This window comes from Chelonia mydas, chromosome 3, assembly GCF_015237465.2.
Source record: "Chelonia mydas isolate rCheMyd1 chromosome 3, rCheMyd1.pri.v2, whole genome shotgun sequence".
NCBI classification, from domain to species: Eukaryota; Metazoa; Chordata; order Testudines; family Cheloniidae; genus Chelonia; species Chelonia mydas.
In genome coordinates, this window is record NC_057851.1 from 85,122,667 (window position 1) to 85,139,138 (window position 16,472).

Genomic DNA, 16,472 nt, shown 5'->3' on the forward strand with positions numbered 1-16,472 from the left:
CTGATTATCATCAAAGAGTTTCCAGAGAAATGAATAAATACAATTCATAATGAATTCAGTTCTTCTACCACATTTAACTGTTTTCTCTGTACTTTGGCTAGCTAATTATACAGATAACATACTTCCATTTGGGAGAAGTGTGGCCAATTTTTCATTGAAGTGTGATATCTCACATTATCTAGATGGACCAAATTCCTTGCAGGGTGAACATGTGGAATCCCATTTAATCTAATGAAGGAGTAGCTGTTTAACCTAAATTTGGTTAAATTTTGGTAAATTTGGTTCAGTGTGTTTTGTGGCAACATAAATCTGGCTAGATCTTTCAATGTTCTCAAATATTTACATGCTGTATATTAATCACCAATGTATATAACTAATATACTTTATATTAGTAATGGTTAAATTAAATTCGGAAACTTCAGGCTTTTAGAGAGTTCACCAACCTTCGTGTCCTTATGCACATCCAGAGAATCCAATACATCTACCTTAGATCAAAAACATTCAAAAGGATTTAATTCATCTATCTTCAATACCCAGAAGTCTTCAGTGGTTTCTAATGAGACTAACGAAGTGATAAAGCGATTCCAGATATGCAGATGGGAAAATCAGACATCTCTGCTGCAACGGTATGCAACTTGTTGACTCTGTAAAACAGAGAAAAGCCATTTGCAAAATTCTGAAAAGAAAGATTACTGTTCAAATCTGAGAACAAATACTTTACAACAGAGCCCACTCCATCACAGGGTTACTACTTAGAGCAACCTCATGCACACTTTTAAAAAATCTCAGATGTTCTATTTAAACTACAGAAGGCTAAGATCCACAAAAGCGATTTAAGCACCTAGCTACTACTTCAGGTGCCTAAAAGTCCAAACTTTAGCTCCTCAAAAAGTCCGCTCAGTTGCCGGCGAACCCTGTATGTGCCTACATTCTCTGGGCACCTAAGTTTCCAACTAATAAAGTGCCCTAAAAAGCTAAGCATGGGCAGCAAAAAGCCAATTAAGTCAAGCTGCTTAGTGCCTAACTCATGCCTAAGCTCTGGCGCCCTTCACAAACTAGGCACCCTCAGATTCTCACCTGTGGAGCCCAGTCTAGCAGGCATTTTCAGAGGCCGCCTAAAAGCATGTCTACTGGATCAGGCCCTGCACTGAGATGGTGATGCCCTCTTTTACACAATAAGCCACTATTTAAAATACTCACCTGGGATGTGAGGTGCTCAGGTTCAAATCCCTCCTCTGCCTAATGGGGAAATAGAACTTGAACCCAAGTCTCCCGCATGTGAGGGGCATGCCCTAGCCACTGGGGTATAAGGTATTTAGGGGGCTTGCTGTTCTCAGTGTCTTCTGTTGAGGCTGTTGCACATTGTACGAAATACTTAAATAGTGACTGAGCCAGAGAGAGTGAGAATTACTCTACTGCCTGGTGGTTAGAGCACTCACCTTGGGGGTAGGAAAGAGATGAACTGGGTTTCAGTCCTTGCTCCATGTAATATTTCTGTACTTTACACAAAGCAGAACAGCTCTAACTGAAGAGATTGAGAGAGTTCCCCGCCCCTCTCCAATACCACATAGCCCAGCAGCTAGGACACTCTCCTTGGATTTGGGAGGCTTGTGTACAAGTCCCTGCTCCAAACCAGGCAGAGCTGGGGATCTGAAGCCAGGTCTCATACATCCCAGTTGAGTGTTCTAACCACTGGGCTATACGGTACAGTGGGGGAGGAGGGGAAGCTCCACTTTTTTTTTTGTTTGGCTTAGGCAGCCAGCTCCAGGAGAGAGCTCATAACTCTGAATACCATGCGGAGGGAGGCGCCTCCTTCAGACCCTGCCTGCATGTATTGCCTTCTGCACCGAACACTAGCAAGAAAGAGTGTTTTTCAGCCATTTTATAACTCCTAGAAAAGAACCCAGCATTTATAATGGGATTTCCATGTCAGACACTTATCTAGAGTAAAGGCTGATAAAACATACAGGGGGTTGTTTGACTTGTCTTTTTCCATTCTCTCCTCAATAAATCATGCATATTTATAAACCTAGCCAGGCATCCATATCCAAGAACTGTAACACAGATGTGAATATGAATATGGTATCTAATTGCAATCCCTATATTACCATTCCTAGCTCTGGGCATGAACACAGCCACTTTCTTTCAAAGCAAATCAAGCCCCATGTGCTCTGGAATACAGCAAAGCCCTCAAAACCCATCCTTGCCAACGTCAGCTGCCAAAACAATGCACTTGTCAGGGAAGAAGAAGTTCTGAGTTCAGAACAAAAGTTAAATTGAAAGGCATTGCTTCAGGAACATCAAGAAGTGTGTGTCTGCAAGTGTTACTTTCATCCTTCTGGTCAGAGGAACCTAAAAGCACCCAAGAAATGCCATTGGCTTGTGCCACTACAAACATAAAATAGCAGACTAGTCAATTTATGTAAACTGTCCTCAGTTGGTGCAACACAAAAATCCCTGAATCTGATACTGGAAAAATACAGTTTAGAACCCATGAAGCAATGGACAAGAGAACACCATGAGGTGAGCTATTCTCTATCTTTTATTTGCAATGAAAAGTGTTTATTAAAATCCTTTTATCTACGCTACATAAATCACTTACACATGGATCTATAATAGTTTATTTCTGGCTGTTAAGCGATTGTTTATTTGATATATGGCTTACAATATTGAATGTCTTTTTTCATCAGAAACATTTATTTATTAATAATTCAGCAGATAAATGGTTTTAGATTGAGCATTTTAAAAATGTAGGTAAATCAATGAAAAGGACACAAGGCCATATATTATATGGATATAATAATTGAATCTCATGCATTAGACTGATAATGTCCCAAAAGCTCTATTTTTTCCACACTGTAAATGTTTCAGAGTAAACATCTAATAAAACCCTTTTCATTTATTGCTTTGTGGAGACTTATTGCTTTTGTGAAAACTTGTTATTGAACACTAATGGAAGTTAATACACATGTTCACATCTGGAAATGGGCTAGAAGAAGAGAGGTAAATTCATCTCAGACTGATGAAGATTACCTCAGAAATAATGAGGGCCTGATTCACATTGACTTCAACAATAGTTATACACAGACTACAGGTAAAGAGCGCAGGATCAGAGCCAAAACAGTATTTGAACTAGCATATATGTAGGGCCCTCGTAAATTCACGTCCGTGAAAAACTCATCACAGACCATGACATCTGATCTCCCTCATGAAATCTGGCTATTTACGGGAGACCAGATTTCACAGAGTTGGGCTGCCAGAAAGCAGCAGCTGCTGGCTGGGGATCCCACCTCTGAAGGCAGGGTCACTGCCAGCAGCTGTGCAGAAGGCATGCTGACATGGTATGGTATTGCCACCTTTACTTCTGCGCTACTGCTGGCAGTGGTGCTGCCTTCAGAGCTGGGTGCCCGGCCAGCAGCTGCCCTCCAGCTGCCCAGCTCTGAAGGCAGCAGCACAGAAATAAGGGTGGCAATACTGCAAGCCCCCTACAATAGCCTTGTGACCTCCCATCCACAATCCCGTTTGGGTCGGGACCCCCACGGTTACAATACCATGAAATTTCAGATTTAAATATCTAAAACCATGAAATGTATGATTTTAAAAATCCTATGACCATGAAATTGACCAAAATGGACCATGAATTTGGTAGGGCCCTACACATATGTGAGACAAGGGGATGATAAGTGAACTGGATGTGCTAAACCTTAGGATGTGGCCCTGAGGGTCTTATCTCATTACATACAAGGCATATGTTGAGAGACAAAAAAGGACAAGGTTCTATCCATAGCAAAGAATACAAAGGGTTGTGTTGTTATTCTTTCATCATGGGTCTGTGGGCATAGGGGAGAAGGGAATGGAAAGCACTGGATGAAGGGTATTCACATCTCATGTGATGTGTAGGAAAACTGAATATGCAGTTCTGAAATAGTGGGTATACTGTGTCCCCCACCCCAAAGGAGATTAAAAGAAGTATGGAATGAGTAATTTAAAGCTTTCCAAGGCAACAATAAAGGGCTCATTTCCCCCCTCCATATATGGGAATAATGGTGCTGTGGGTCACTATGACTTCAAGGACTCTATTTGCAAGATGGACCAGTTTCCTACTAAATATATTGAAACTAATCAATATTAATGTCATACTACCAATATGCATATATGTAGACTTTCCAATTAGTTGTGTGCTGTTCAGTTTTGAAAGAAGTGCTGATGCACTGTGCCCACAATAGAGTCTTCTTATAAGTGATAAAGTGAATAGAATTTCTGTTCCCATTTGTGATAGTTATCATCAAGATGAAATTTAGAGACATACTATCATGTCAATATATTACACCAATAAAAGCCACAATTCAGCATCTGAAAGGTATGCAGAAGCATATTGATACATGTAAGTAAAAATAAACAATGTATCGTAGCAATTAAAATGAGTACCTATTACATGAAAAAAATAAGCCCCCTGTTAATGAAGCATGACGGCTGTATACCTAATTTATTTTTAAATTCAAGAAATACAAAAGATAAGGTCTTTCTTTGAATGACCAACCACATGGATTCCACTCTTGCACCCCAGGTGCATGATTTTGGCCAGCAGTGTCCTTTGGAATCACACCTGTGCCCTAGATGCCCTCACACACAACCCAACCAAGGGACATGAAAGGTACAGCAGCCCCAACCATCCCTTAGTTCTTTCTTACAGCAGTGAAATGGAACCTGCCTCTCCACATGGTATTAGCATTAATGTTACTTTGTTACTAGTTAGCTTTCCTAGGGAACACCCACTCCTGGGGACAGGGTCACTGGAATAAGGGAGCAGAGTGAGGGTGACATGGTATAAAATTTCCAAGTGCAAAGCTTAGTAGTGGCAGTAGTTACCTGAGCCCAGGGCACAGGAAGCCTGGGTGTGACAGAAGCTGTTCTGCTGAAGTTCAGGACAGCTCTCAAACAGACAAATCTCTATTACATTGACTTACAAAGCAGACAGGACAAAACCATTCAAGAGTACACCTGGGCTATTCATGACCTTTGCAGAGAGGGTTAAGCTTCAGGCAGTAGCCTCAGAGATGATCAGAACTGGTCTCCAACTCCATAAGGACACGTTACCAGCCAGCCAAGCTAGAACCAACTAGCCACATTAGAGCTCATTGCAGTAGTGCAGAGGCAGCCTCTGCTGCCTGTTTGAAGAATGTCCTTATTTTTTAAATTTGTAGGGCAGCCATATAGAGCTCAGGCTACACAGTTACACAATCACTGGTAGAGGCTTCCAGATGGAATGTCCATTTTGGTCGGGCTGTCCTGCTGTCATTGTTTAAGTAGGACTCCTAGTACCCATCTCCAAGGAAACAGACCATTATATGTTTCAGAGTAGCAGCCGTGTTAGTCTGTATTCGCAAAAAGAAAAGGAGTACTTGTGGCACCTTAGAGACTAGCCAATTTATTTGAGCATAAGCTTTCGTGAGCTACAGCTCACTTCATCGGATGCATCCGACGAAGTGAGCTGTAGCTCACGAAAGCTTATGCTCAAATAAATTTGTTAGTCTCTAAGGTGCCACAAGTACTCCTTTTCTTTAGACCATTATATGTTCATTTCCAAAACTAGAGTCCATATAGACAATCACTCGAAGAAGAAAGAATAGCTACTAGCCCTACAGGAAGTGTGATTCTTTAAGATGTCCACATGAATTCCACAACTCACCCTTGTTCTCTGCTACAACAGAATTCTCCTCTGGGATTTGGTATAGGCAAAAGAATTGAGGGATGGTAAGGCTCACTTCACCTTTTATGCCCTTGGATGGGGAGGTGCAAGGACATCTATGGGGCCATGTCTTTGCCCTAGACACTGCTGGCCAAAGAAAGATCTTGTGCACATAGGGCCACGTGTACACCAAGAGTGGAATCTATGTGGATAACAAATCTCAAAGAATCACACTTACTGTATGGTAAGTGTAATAGTGTCCCATTAAGCACATCACATATGCTGTATATGCCATGTATTATGTACAGATACACTGATTATCCACATGTCTCAGGAACATGTGAAACCTTCCATTATTCAGAGGTTGGATAAATTAATTTCGGTTTCTAAATTAAATTCTGATTCAAGAGCTGAAGTGAATTTCAAACAAGCCAAAATTCAAGCAAGCAGGACTCTGATGATTGAACTGTATTTACATATTTAGAAATACAATCTTGTCCCACTAAAGTCAGTTTTGCCACTGATTTCAGTGGGTCAAATGGAAGATCAGGCCCAGTTACAGCAATATACAGCAGAAGTTTGCTAAATGCACTTTGCTAATCTATATACTTTATAATTCATACAAATGGGGCAATCTTCCTCATGTTCTCATAAAAGAAATACAAGCAGAGTCCCACAGTGAGTTACTATATTACTGAGAATGAAATCTTAATATAGAATATGTGCTAGCACATTATAAAATATTAGAAATAGAAACTATAATAGTTGTCCAAATAAATGAACATTACCTATTTTTGTTCACTTACAGATTGCAGAAAGTCTCCAAGTCAGTGGCCTGTATCTGTAATTTTCACTCCATGCATCTGAAGAAGTGGGTTTTTACCCACAAAAGCTTATGCCCAAATAAATCTGTTAGTCTTTAAGGTGCCACCTACTCCTCGTTGTTTTTGTGAATTAGTGAGGTTCTACTGTACTAAAGTATACATTTAAGAAAAAACAACACTAGGCTAGACAATACTATGGGCTGGATTTGTCATCCTTCGTTATGCTGAATGGTACCTGGATTATTTCACTGTTAGTCCCACCCATTTCAATGGGATGGCTCATGCTGTAGGGTACTGCTTAGTGCAAGAAAGGATCTCAGAATCAGGCCCTACGAACGTACAACATAACTGTATTAAAGTTCCTGAAGAAAATTTTACTTTTGCATTTCCTAACTTCCTTGTTTTAAGTGTGCAACCTGAATATTGCATAAGTAGAAGAAGCCTAATTTTCTCATTCTTGTAAAGAAACAGAGAAAGGAAAATGAAAATGAAAAAAAAAAACTAAAACAAAACACTGCCTCCTGCATGTGGGGGGAAGCATATATCATAGGGCTGCTATGTGTTCTTCTCATGCAGGCAGGGGGAGGGAGGAAGCAGCAGGACAGGCAGGGAGTGAGTGGAATCTTGACTCCACTCCCATAACATGCCTGGCAGCCTAAGTTACGCCCATGTGTTGACGTTACACTGCAGCAAATATAGAAATTTTTCAGTTTACTCCCTCCCTGGAGCACTGGGGAGATCAGAAGGGACAGTGACTCACCCACACACACCACCACACTGCCCATTAGCTGAGGCTTGATTGCAACTGACAATCTGGCCCGAAGTATTTTGAGAATGCAATTTACATGTCTCTATTAAAAAATGTAGTTCTTACTGTAGGATCCATAACAAGTGATTTCACCCATATAGTCATACTTCCAAAATGCTTTCTAGGCTGTGCACAGAGGATAATATTTGTATTTACTGTTGTATGCATGGGCTGTTCACATTTTGCCTCTGGAGATGCATAAAGATAAATATCAGTTACCCATTCAACCCATCTTACAAAATCTTACAGATTTATGTCTGGTACAGTCTAGGCTAAAAAGATGAGCTACAGAACTTGTATAAGAGGGCCTCTTTGCCCCTATGCCAGGGGCATCCAGTCTCCTGCAAGCCCAAACCCTGAACCTCAGCACCATAGGTAAGCCTACAAGAAATAACTTTTTTATTTTTCTGTTTGAGACCTCAGAGGCATCTTTATGTTAGCCTTCACCTCCTGTTTCTATCTCTTTCATGGAAGTTTTGGAAGCTCCCAGGAATTGGGATATTTAAGAGTAGACTGAAGGAAACATTAAAAAATTTACCTTACGGAAAACTCCAATACTGGTAAGTATATCAAATAGATGAAATACTCCTTTTCTAACTCTAATTTCTCTGGTTATTTTATTCTTTTAGCCTTCGTTTCAGCAGCTTCGCATCTGGTCAGTGTAGCTGACTGAGAAACACTTAACTACATTTCTCATGCAAGCAGATAGTAGAACCTAATCCTATCTAGAACCTCACTGGGTCAGACTTAATTCTATTCACTCTAAAGCAAAATTCTATCTTTTTGATCTCAACCACTTGTGTATTAACTACTCCCCTATTGACTGCTACAGAAAACCTTGTGCTATGGTAATGCTTGTTGTTGGCACTGATATTTTCCATTGGCATATCAGGAATTTCAAAGAACTACCAGGTACATGAGGTAGCATTGTGGGTGAATTATGTACTGTTTGCGTAGTACATTAACAGATGGAATTAGTTTATCTCTAACTACTCAGTGGCCTCAGAATTCTAAACAAAATTTTCTGAACTGCAAAATGAACTAAAACCTCCTGTATGTAGTTTGATGTAGCCATGTTGTTCCCAGGTTATTAGAGAGACAAGATGGGTGAAGTAATACTTTTTATTGAATCTGTTGGTGAGAGACACAAGCTTTGGAGCTTACACAGAAGAAGAGTTCCAAAGTTTTTCTCCCCCTCGCCAGCAGAAGTTGATCCAATAAAAGATATTGCCTAGCCCGTCTTGTGTCTCTAAAAAACTCCTTGCCACTGAGATCGCAAATAAGTTACACCCATTCTGACAAAATTAACTAGCTGTTTCCTCAAAAAGAACGAGGAGTCCTTGGGGCACCTTAGAGACTAACAAATTTATTTGGGCATAAGCCTTCGTGGGCTACAGCCCACTTAATCAGATGCATGGAGTGGAAAATATAGTAAGCAGGTATAAATATACAGCACATGAAAAGATGGGAATTGCCTTACCAAGTCGAGGGTCAGTGCTAATGAGGCCAATTCAATTGTGGTGGATGTGGCCCATTCCCAACAATTGACAAGATGGTGTGAGTATCAACAGAGGGAAAATTATTTTTTGTAGTGACCCAGCCACTCCCAGTCTTTATTCAGGCCTAATTTGATGGTGTCAAGTTTGCAAATTAATTCCAGTTCTGCAGTTTTTCGTTGAAGTCTCTGTTTTTGAAGTTTTTTTGTTGAAGAATGGTGACTTTTAAGTCTGTTATTGAGTGTCCAGGGAGATTTAAGTGCTCTCCTACTGGTTTTTGAATGTTACAATTCTTGATGTCTGATTTGTGTCCATTTATTCTTTTGCGAAGAAAGTGTCCAGTTTGGCCAATGTACATGGAAGAGGGGCATTGGTGGCACATGGCATATATCACATTGGTATATGTGCAGGTGAACAAGCCCCTGATGGTGTAGTTGATGTGGTTAGGTCCTATGATGGTGTCCGTTGAATAGATATGCGGACAGGGTTGGCAACGAGGTTTGTTGCAGGGAATGTTTCTTGGCTTAGTGTTTCTGTTGTGTGGTGTGTAGTTGCTGGTGAGTATTTGGCTATTCTTCAACAAAAAAACTTCAAAAACAGACGTCAGTGAGAAACTGCAGAACTGGAATTAATTTGCAAACTTGACACCATCAAATTAGGCCTGAATAAAGACTGAGAGTGGCTGGGTCACTACAAAAAATAATTTTCCCTCTGTTGATATCACACCTTCTTGTCAACTGTTGGCAATAGGCCACATCCACCACGATTGAATTGACCTTGTTAGCACTGACCCCCCACTTGGTAAGGCAACTCCAATCTTTTCATGTGCTGTATATTTCCACTCCATGCATCTGATGAAGTGGGTTATAGCCCATGAAAGCTTAGGCCCAAATAAATCTGTTAGTCTCTAAAATGCCCCAAAGACTCTTTGTTGTTTTTGCTGACACTGACTACATGACTACCCTTCTGATAGCTGTTTCCTGTTTCTTTCAAAAGAAGTATTGCTTTGTACTGTGTAACAGTGGTGTTTGAGTCAGCACAATCGTCTCTGTCTCCAGTTTGCTTTTGTCGTAATCTCATATCTGCCCAAATGCTCCCAACCATAATTACTCTAACAGCAGACTTTGAAAACTTAGTCCCTTTCCAGAGCCAAAGTATCTATTCCAGTCACGGACATCCAGGCTGAAGTTTCATAGTGTTCTCCTGTCACATGTTACATTCATTAACTCAGCACTGGCTAATTAAAGTTGGACACCATTTCTTGTACTCATCTATCTAAAATATCAGCTTTGATTGATTTCTTGCAGAGATATGAAGGCATGACAATCCCTGTTGAAATGTTTCACTATTGCTTTGTGGAGATACTGGGCCTTATTCTGATCTCTCACCAGATTTACATAGGTGTAACTGCACTGACTTCAGTAGAATTACTCTCGATTTACCCAGGTATACGTGAGTTTAGAATCAGGCTTAGTCGACTATACAAGCTACTCCCCAATAGTATATTTTACTTAAGCCCATTAAAGAGACATTGCTAATGAATTTTTCATATAACATCCTATATCCAGCGTAGGCCTGATTCTGCTTTCAGCTTTTCCAGTGTACAACCACTGTGTTCAGTAGAATGAGATCACTTTAAAACCAGTGAGATGTCAGAATTAGTCCCAGTGATTACTTTTACAGTTCTGATCAGGAACTAGAGCCAAAACTAGAACTGGTCAGGTTTTTTCCCCCAAGTAAAAAGCCTTTTCCATTGAAAAAATATCTTTTTTGTTAGAGGAAAGTTTTCATGAAAAACTATTTAACTTCCAATTTTTTATTTTTATGACTTCTTAAAATGATAAAATAAACATTGAGGAATAATCATCAAAATTATGGGAACTGAAATTTTCAGTTCTTAAAAAAGTAGGTAATGTTCTGATCTAAGAAAAATGAAGATTTTTTTTTTAAAGTCAGTTTGAAATCCTGGAAAATGGAAACATCTTTAAAGTTTTGGATTTTTATCATGATCTCCTCCTCCCCGCACCCCCCATTTTTTTTGACCTGTGCTAGTCACAACAAGGGATTTGAAAAGAATCTGTCCACAACTGACATCTCCTACCTGTGGCATTCTGTCAGCCTGCAGAATTCTGGAATTGAAAGGGAAGCAATTGGTTTTTTTTATAGGAAGACAGTAAAAGGAATGAGAACTGTCAGAGTGTCATGTGGAGGTAGGTAAGTGACAGAAGCCTCCTCACTGAGGAAGGAAGATGGATGACTGAAGAAACAGTTGCCTTCTCCATGACAAATGTTATTTGCATTCTTCCCTTGAAATAGTCAAGGCCAGCACTACCTGGAGCAGTTTCTGGGTTAATGTAAACTATTTGGTGCTAATCAATTACCATATTATTTTTCATATATGTCAGATTTGTAATTTAATTTAATACACTACTGGAATGTGCTCAACTACCATAGTAATCATCACAGTATAAAAGCCGGACTAGAACTGAGCTGGATTGTAAGTACACTGAATTAATAGCAGATAGGAATATTTCATTGGTGTACTGTGTACAAGACCTCCCCGGCAAAGAACTCTGCTCATAAGTCTGTTCCTACAGCTCTGGATCTCAGCTGCCAAAAAATGTCAATTATTATGCCAAACTGTGGAGCATATTGTGGGCTTGATACTCTTGGAGCCCAGTCCTACAGAGGCTCTTCACATACAGGACTTCCATTGAAATAAATGGGAATTCTGCGCATAAGAGATCTTGCAGAATAAAACATTAAAAGTTTGTTGAGGACCAGGATGTGAGACCAAAAAAAAAAAAAATCAGTATTGCCAGCATTAAGAGTTCAAACATGATTTTATGGGTTCTTTTTATTTGTCTTCTGGTTTCCGAGCCCATGTGGTGCATTCAGGGCAAGCTATTCTCTGCGATTCTAAGGTTTAGAAATTCACTTTGTTTTAAAATGAAAGCTGAATTACTTAATGTAATCACTTCATTCCACAGCTTTAAGAAAAAGCAAATGTCATGAGTCTCCCAATAAAATCACGAGAGTGACAATGCACCAGCAACAGCACAGTCTTTCTAAAGCAGGCTGTAAGCTAGACAGCACTCATATTCTCTTACAATTCCCTCTTAATCCTCGTCTCCTCTGTATCAGATATGAATTGCCAGATTAGGGTAAATCTGTCCCAACAGGTGCCCTGGAAAAACATCTCACTGGCTATCACCCAAATCCTAAAGCCCACAGTACACACTGGCATAATACAGGAGTCAGTGACATTTAGGGTGGCCACTCACATGTTCCCTGAATAGCAGGCATTCTAGTACTTCCAGGAATGGCATGGGCATGCTCCCATTGCTGTGACCCCACCCACACTGGCATGACATGGTGCATATGAAGTCATGACACATGGAGGGCACCATTTTGAAGAGCACCTTGCTGCGCCCATGCCAGCATGATCTTACACATACACCGCATGCAATGTTGCAGGGGTGGAGTGGCACACTCTACAAAATGGCATCCCCTGTCTGAAACCAGACAAAACCATGTCCCACTTTTGTCTCAGTACTGGATGAGGAACATTCCCCCCAAAAGAGGACTGTTCCCATCTTTGCTAGCAACAGGTAGAGCTACACTGGTGGTATCAATGCCTCACCAGTCTACTAAAAATTCTTTGAGAGAGGTCAACAAACATGTGGACAAGGGTGATCCAGTGGATGTACCTGGACTTTCAGAAAGCCTTTGAGAAGGTCCCACACCAAAGGCTCTTAAGCAAAGTAAGCAGTCATGGGATAAGAGGCAAGGTCCTCTCAGAGATCAATAACTAGGTAAAAGACAGGAAGCAAAGCGTAAGAATACAAAGTCAGTTTTCACAGTGCTGAGAAGTAAATTGCAGGGTCCCCTATGGATCCGTACTGGGACCAGTGCTGTTCAACATATTCATAAATGATCTGGAAAAAAGGGTAAATTATGAGGTGGCAAAGTCTGTAGATGATATTAAATTACTCAAGATAAAGTCCAAAGCTAACTGTCGCAGAGTTACAAAGGGATTTCACAAAACTGGGTGACTGAGCAAGAAAATGGCAGATGAAATTCAACGTTGATAATTGCAAAGTAATGAACACTGGAAAATATAATCTCAACTAGACATACAATATGATGGGGTCTAAATTAGCTGTTACCACTCAAGACAGAGATCTGGGAGTCATTGTGGATAGTTCTCTGAAAACATCTGCTCAATGTACAGCGGCAGTCAAAAAAGCTAACAGAATGTTAGAAACCATTAGGAAAGGGATAGATAAGACAGAAACAACCATAATGCCCCAATATAAATCTATGGTACGCCTACACCTTGAATACTGTGTGCAGTTCAGGTCACCACATCTCAAAAAAGATACATAACAATTGGGGAAAAGTACAGAGCACAGCAAGAAAAATGATTAGGGGTATGGAACAGCTTCCATATGAGGAGACATTAAAAAGATTGGCACTGTTCAGTTTGGAAAAGAGACGACTGAGGAGAGATATAATAGAGATCTATAAAATCACAAATGGTATGGAAAAAAAGAATTGTTATTTACCCCTTCACATAACACAAGAACCAGGGATCACCCAGTGAAATTAATAGGTAGTAAGTTTGAAACAGACATAAGGAAGAAATTCTTCATACAATGCACAGTTAATCTGTGGAAGTGCTTGGCAGGGAATGTAGTGAAGGCTAGACATATAATTGGGTTAAAAAAGAATTAAATAAGTTCATGGAGGCTAGGTCCATCAGTGACTATTACCAAGATGGTCAGGTTGCAACCCCATGCTCTGAGCATCTCTAAACCTCTGACAGAAATCGAGACTGAACAATGGGGGGACAACTCCATAAACTACTGTGTTCATTCCCTCTGAAACATCTGACATACTGGGCTCAATGAACCACTGGTCTGACCCAGGAAGGCCATTCTTATGTCTATGACAGTGGTTGGAAAATCCAGAAAAATCTTATATAAGGCTACATTTGGCTTCATCTTGCAAAGTGTAGGTGGAGACTCATGCATGTCTAAGAAAATGGCTAAAAAGTAATCAGCTGCCAAAATATTCCTGCCTAGTTGCAAAAAAGTTAGCCAAGTACTCTCAGTTGCATGGTGAAGATCACACTTAGCACCTGACAGACATGCCCATACTCTGCCCTCTGCTCTCTCAATAGTTAAGGGAGAGGGTGTGCAAGGGGCTTGAGAATGATTTCTACTTGGTGCAGACACAGCGTCCACTCATGCTTGCAGCACAGCACAACAACTTTGCTCTCCTGCTGCAAACCCACACAGTGACTTACAGGCTCAATAAATGATCACCACGGAAATAAACTTAAAAGCAGAGCTGATGAAAGAGAGGACAAGCTTTTCAGGAGAATTTTTTTTTCCGTTTGTCAAAATTTCAAGCTTGTCCAACTAGCGTTGCTTAAAAGCCAGAATAATAACCTTTATTGTAAATATACTAAAATGAAAATGTGCTAAACAGCCTTTCAAATCCCAAAATTCACATGGAAGGGATGTGGTCGTTCAATTAATTTTTGAAAGCAATGAATCTGTGATTACATATATTTACTTAAAAATGTGCAAAGTGGTTGTGAGTGAAACAGTTTCCCCTCTGTGTTTAAATCAGTTTTTGCTTAGTAATGCTAATTAAGCAATCCAAACAGAACAACCATAATAAAACATACTGTAGAATAGCTGTACAAGAAAGAGTATGCTATTAATATATTCAGTGACTAAGACTTATGAATGCAAATATCAGCAGTGAAGCTAGGGACAGATCCTCAGCTGGAGTCAATAGAAAGATGTTGATTTACACCAGCTGCAGATCCAGAATATGGCATGAGGACACAAAATAATTGAATATTTGATTGCCAAAGCTATTTATTCTCTTTTCTGTTCATTTATATGTGGTGCCAGAGAAATCAAATTTGTCTTTAAATTAACTCAGAATACAAGCATTGGTCCAGACTGTGCACAGGCAGGAAGGAGGGCATAGGGCGTCTTCCCTTGTGCATCCCACACTAGGGAAAAGAACAGTCAGAGTCCCTGAGATCGGGGAGAGCTGTGGGGAAGCTGCTCTGGCTGATTTCCTGCTGGACAAAAAGGTCTAGGGAAAGAGGATAGGTGCTCTTTTGACTCTGCCAGGGTACAACCAGAAGAGCTATCAATGGATTCTACTCCCTCTCATAGAAAGCCCTGTGGATGGGAATAAACTGGCCCCTGGCTCGAAGAAGAAGAACTTTCACATTAATGCCCAGATTTACCAGAGAATAAAGGTTGCTTTTAGGAGAAAATGTTTTATGTAGCAAGGAGATGGGTACAACTAACACAATTTATAACATAAATTGCTGCTCTAGCACGGGTATTTTGCTTCTTTCAAACCTACGAATATGCTTCTGATAGAAGATTAGAGGCATGGCATATACATTTTTTTAAACTGAGTGGCTGGTGTCCCAGTTTCTGAAGTAGTATTCATATCATTATCCTCTGGGCTTTATGTTTAAAAGATTAGTTTAACATTAGGAAAGAGGCTTTTCTGTGTTTTTTTTTCTGCCCTGTAAAATTTTGAACTCTCTATTTAAGGGGGAAATCAAGCTGGTGATGAGAAACAGGTTTAAGACAAGATTTCCATAAAGAGAACTTTTTGGGGGTGTAATTTTCTTCTTCACTAGAATTTTTTAAAAATTCTGTTTCACAAACAAATGGCTCATTGTTTACATGATGCCAAAAAAAGTTACTTAAAATTACACGATTAATGATTATCCTGAATCCAGAAGCCCTTGCAGGGTATACAGCAGAGTTCACCAGGTTGTAGCAATAAGTTTAAGTACCAGGCATAGTCTCCCAGACTCAGCAGAACAAAGTCTCCATCCTTTTGTGCGCTTTTTCCTTTATTCTCAAGGACACAGGGTAAAAAAGGGTGGGAAATTAGCATTCCTATAAATCACAGGATTAAGTGTGATCCGCGGTATTCACAAGACATTTCACTACACACTTAGACTTACTTCTGCTTCTTAGCTAATTTGAAGGCCCCAAACAGTTTTTACCAGCATCAAGCCCTGCAGTTAAATCCACTGAGTCACCATTTAATTAAGGTTCTTTGTCTCAGTATCACAGGTGCCTGAACTTTATAACAGCAAAGGGCACATTGACAACTTGCCAGAAGTGCAAAAGCTGGTTAGTATATACAGGACATCTGATGAAGTGAGCTGTAGCTCACGAAAGCTTATGCTCAAATAAATTTGTTAGTCTCTAAGGTGCCACAAGTACTCCTTTTCTTTTTGCGAAGACAGACTAACACGGCTGCTACTCTGAAACCTATATACAGGACATGTAACACTTCAAAAGTACAAAATAAATACACACAAATACACCATTTGCTTATGCTTGTGCCTTTCTTAATGATGAAAAGGTGCTGTTTGTTTGAATCCACTAGCAGGTGGTCACATCTGACCTCATCTTGTAGTACTAGGGATGTGGATTAGGACAAATGTTAGTATTCCAGATGTTAGATTTGGGCATTTATTTAGAACCTTTCATATAAGGATCTCACATCCCAATTATTGCTATTTTCATTCCAGTTCTGTCCCTATATTAACTCCACATGTTATGTACATAGATACTGAAGGGTTTGTCAGAGAT

General features: G+C 40.0%; 1 protein-coding gene across 5 annotated transcripts in view; it reads right to left on the reverse strand.

Moving 5' to 3' along the window:
* The window catches only part of HS3ST5 (heparan sulfate-glucosamine 3-sulfotransferase 5), a 264,767-nt gene that overhangs the window by 145,253 nt on the left and 103,042 nt on the right, over positions 1–16,472 (reverse strand). For all 5 annotated transcript variants that reach the window (XM_037894662.2, XM_037894663.2, XM_043542826.1 and 2 more), the window contains one exon: positions 444–644. The gene's annotated coding sequence lies outside the window, so the exon portion shown is untranslated. The remainder of the gene's footprint in view (positions 1–443; positions 645–16,472) is intronic.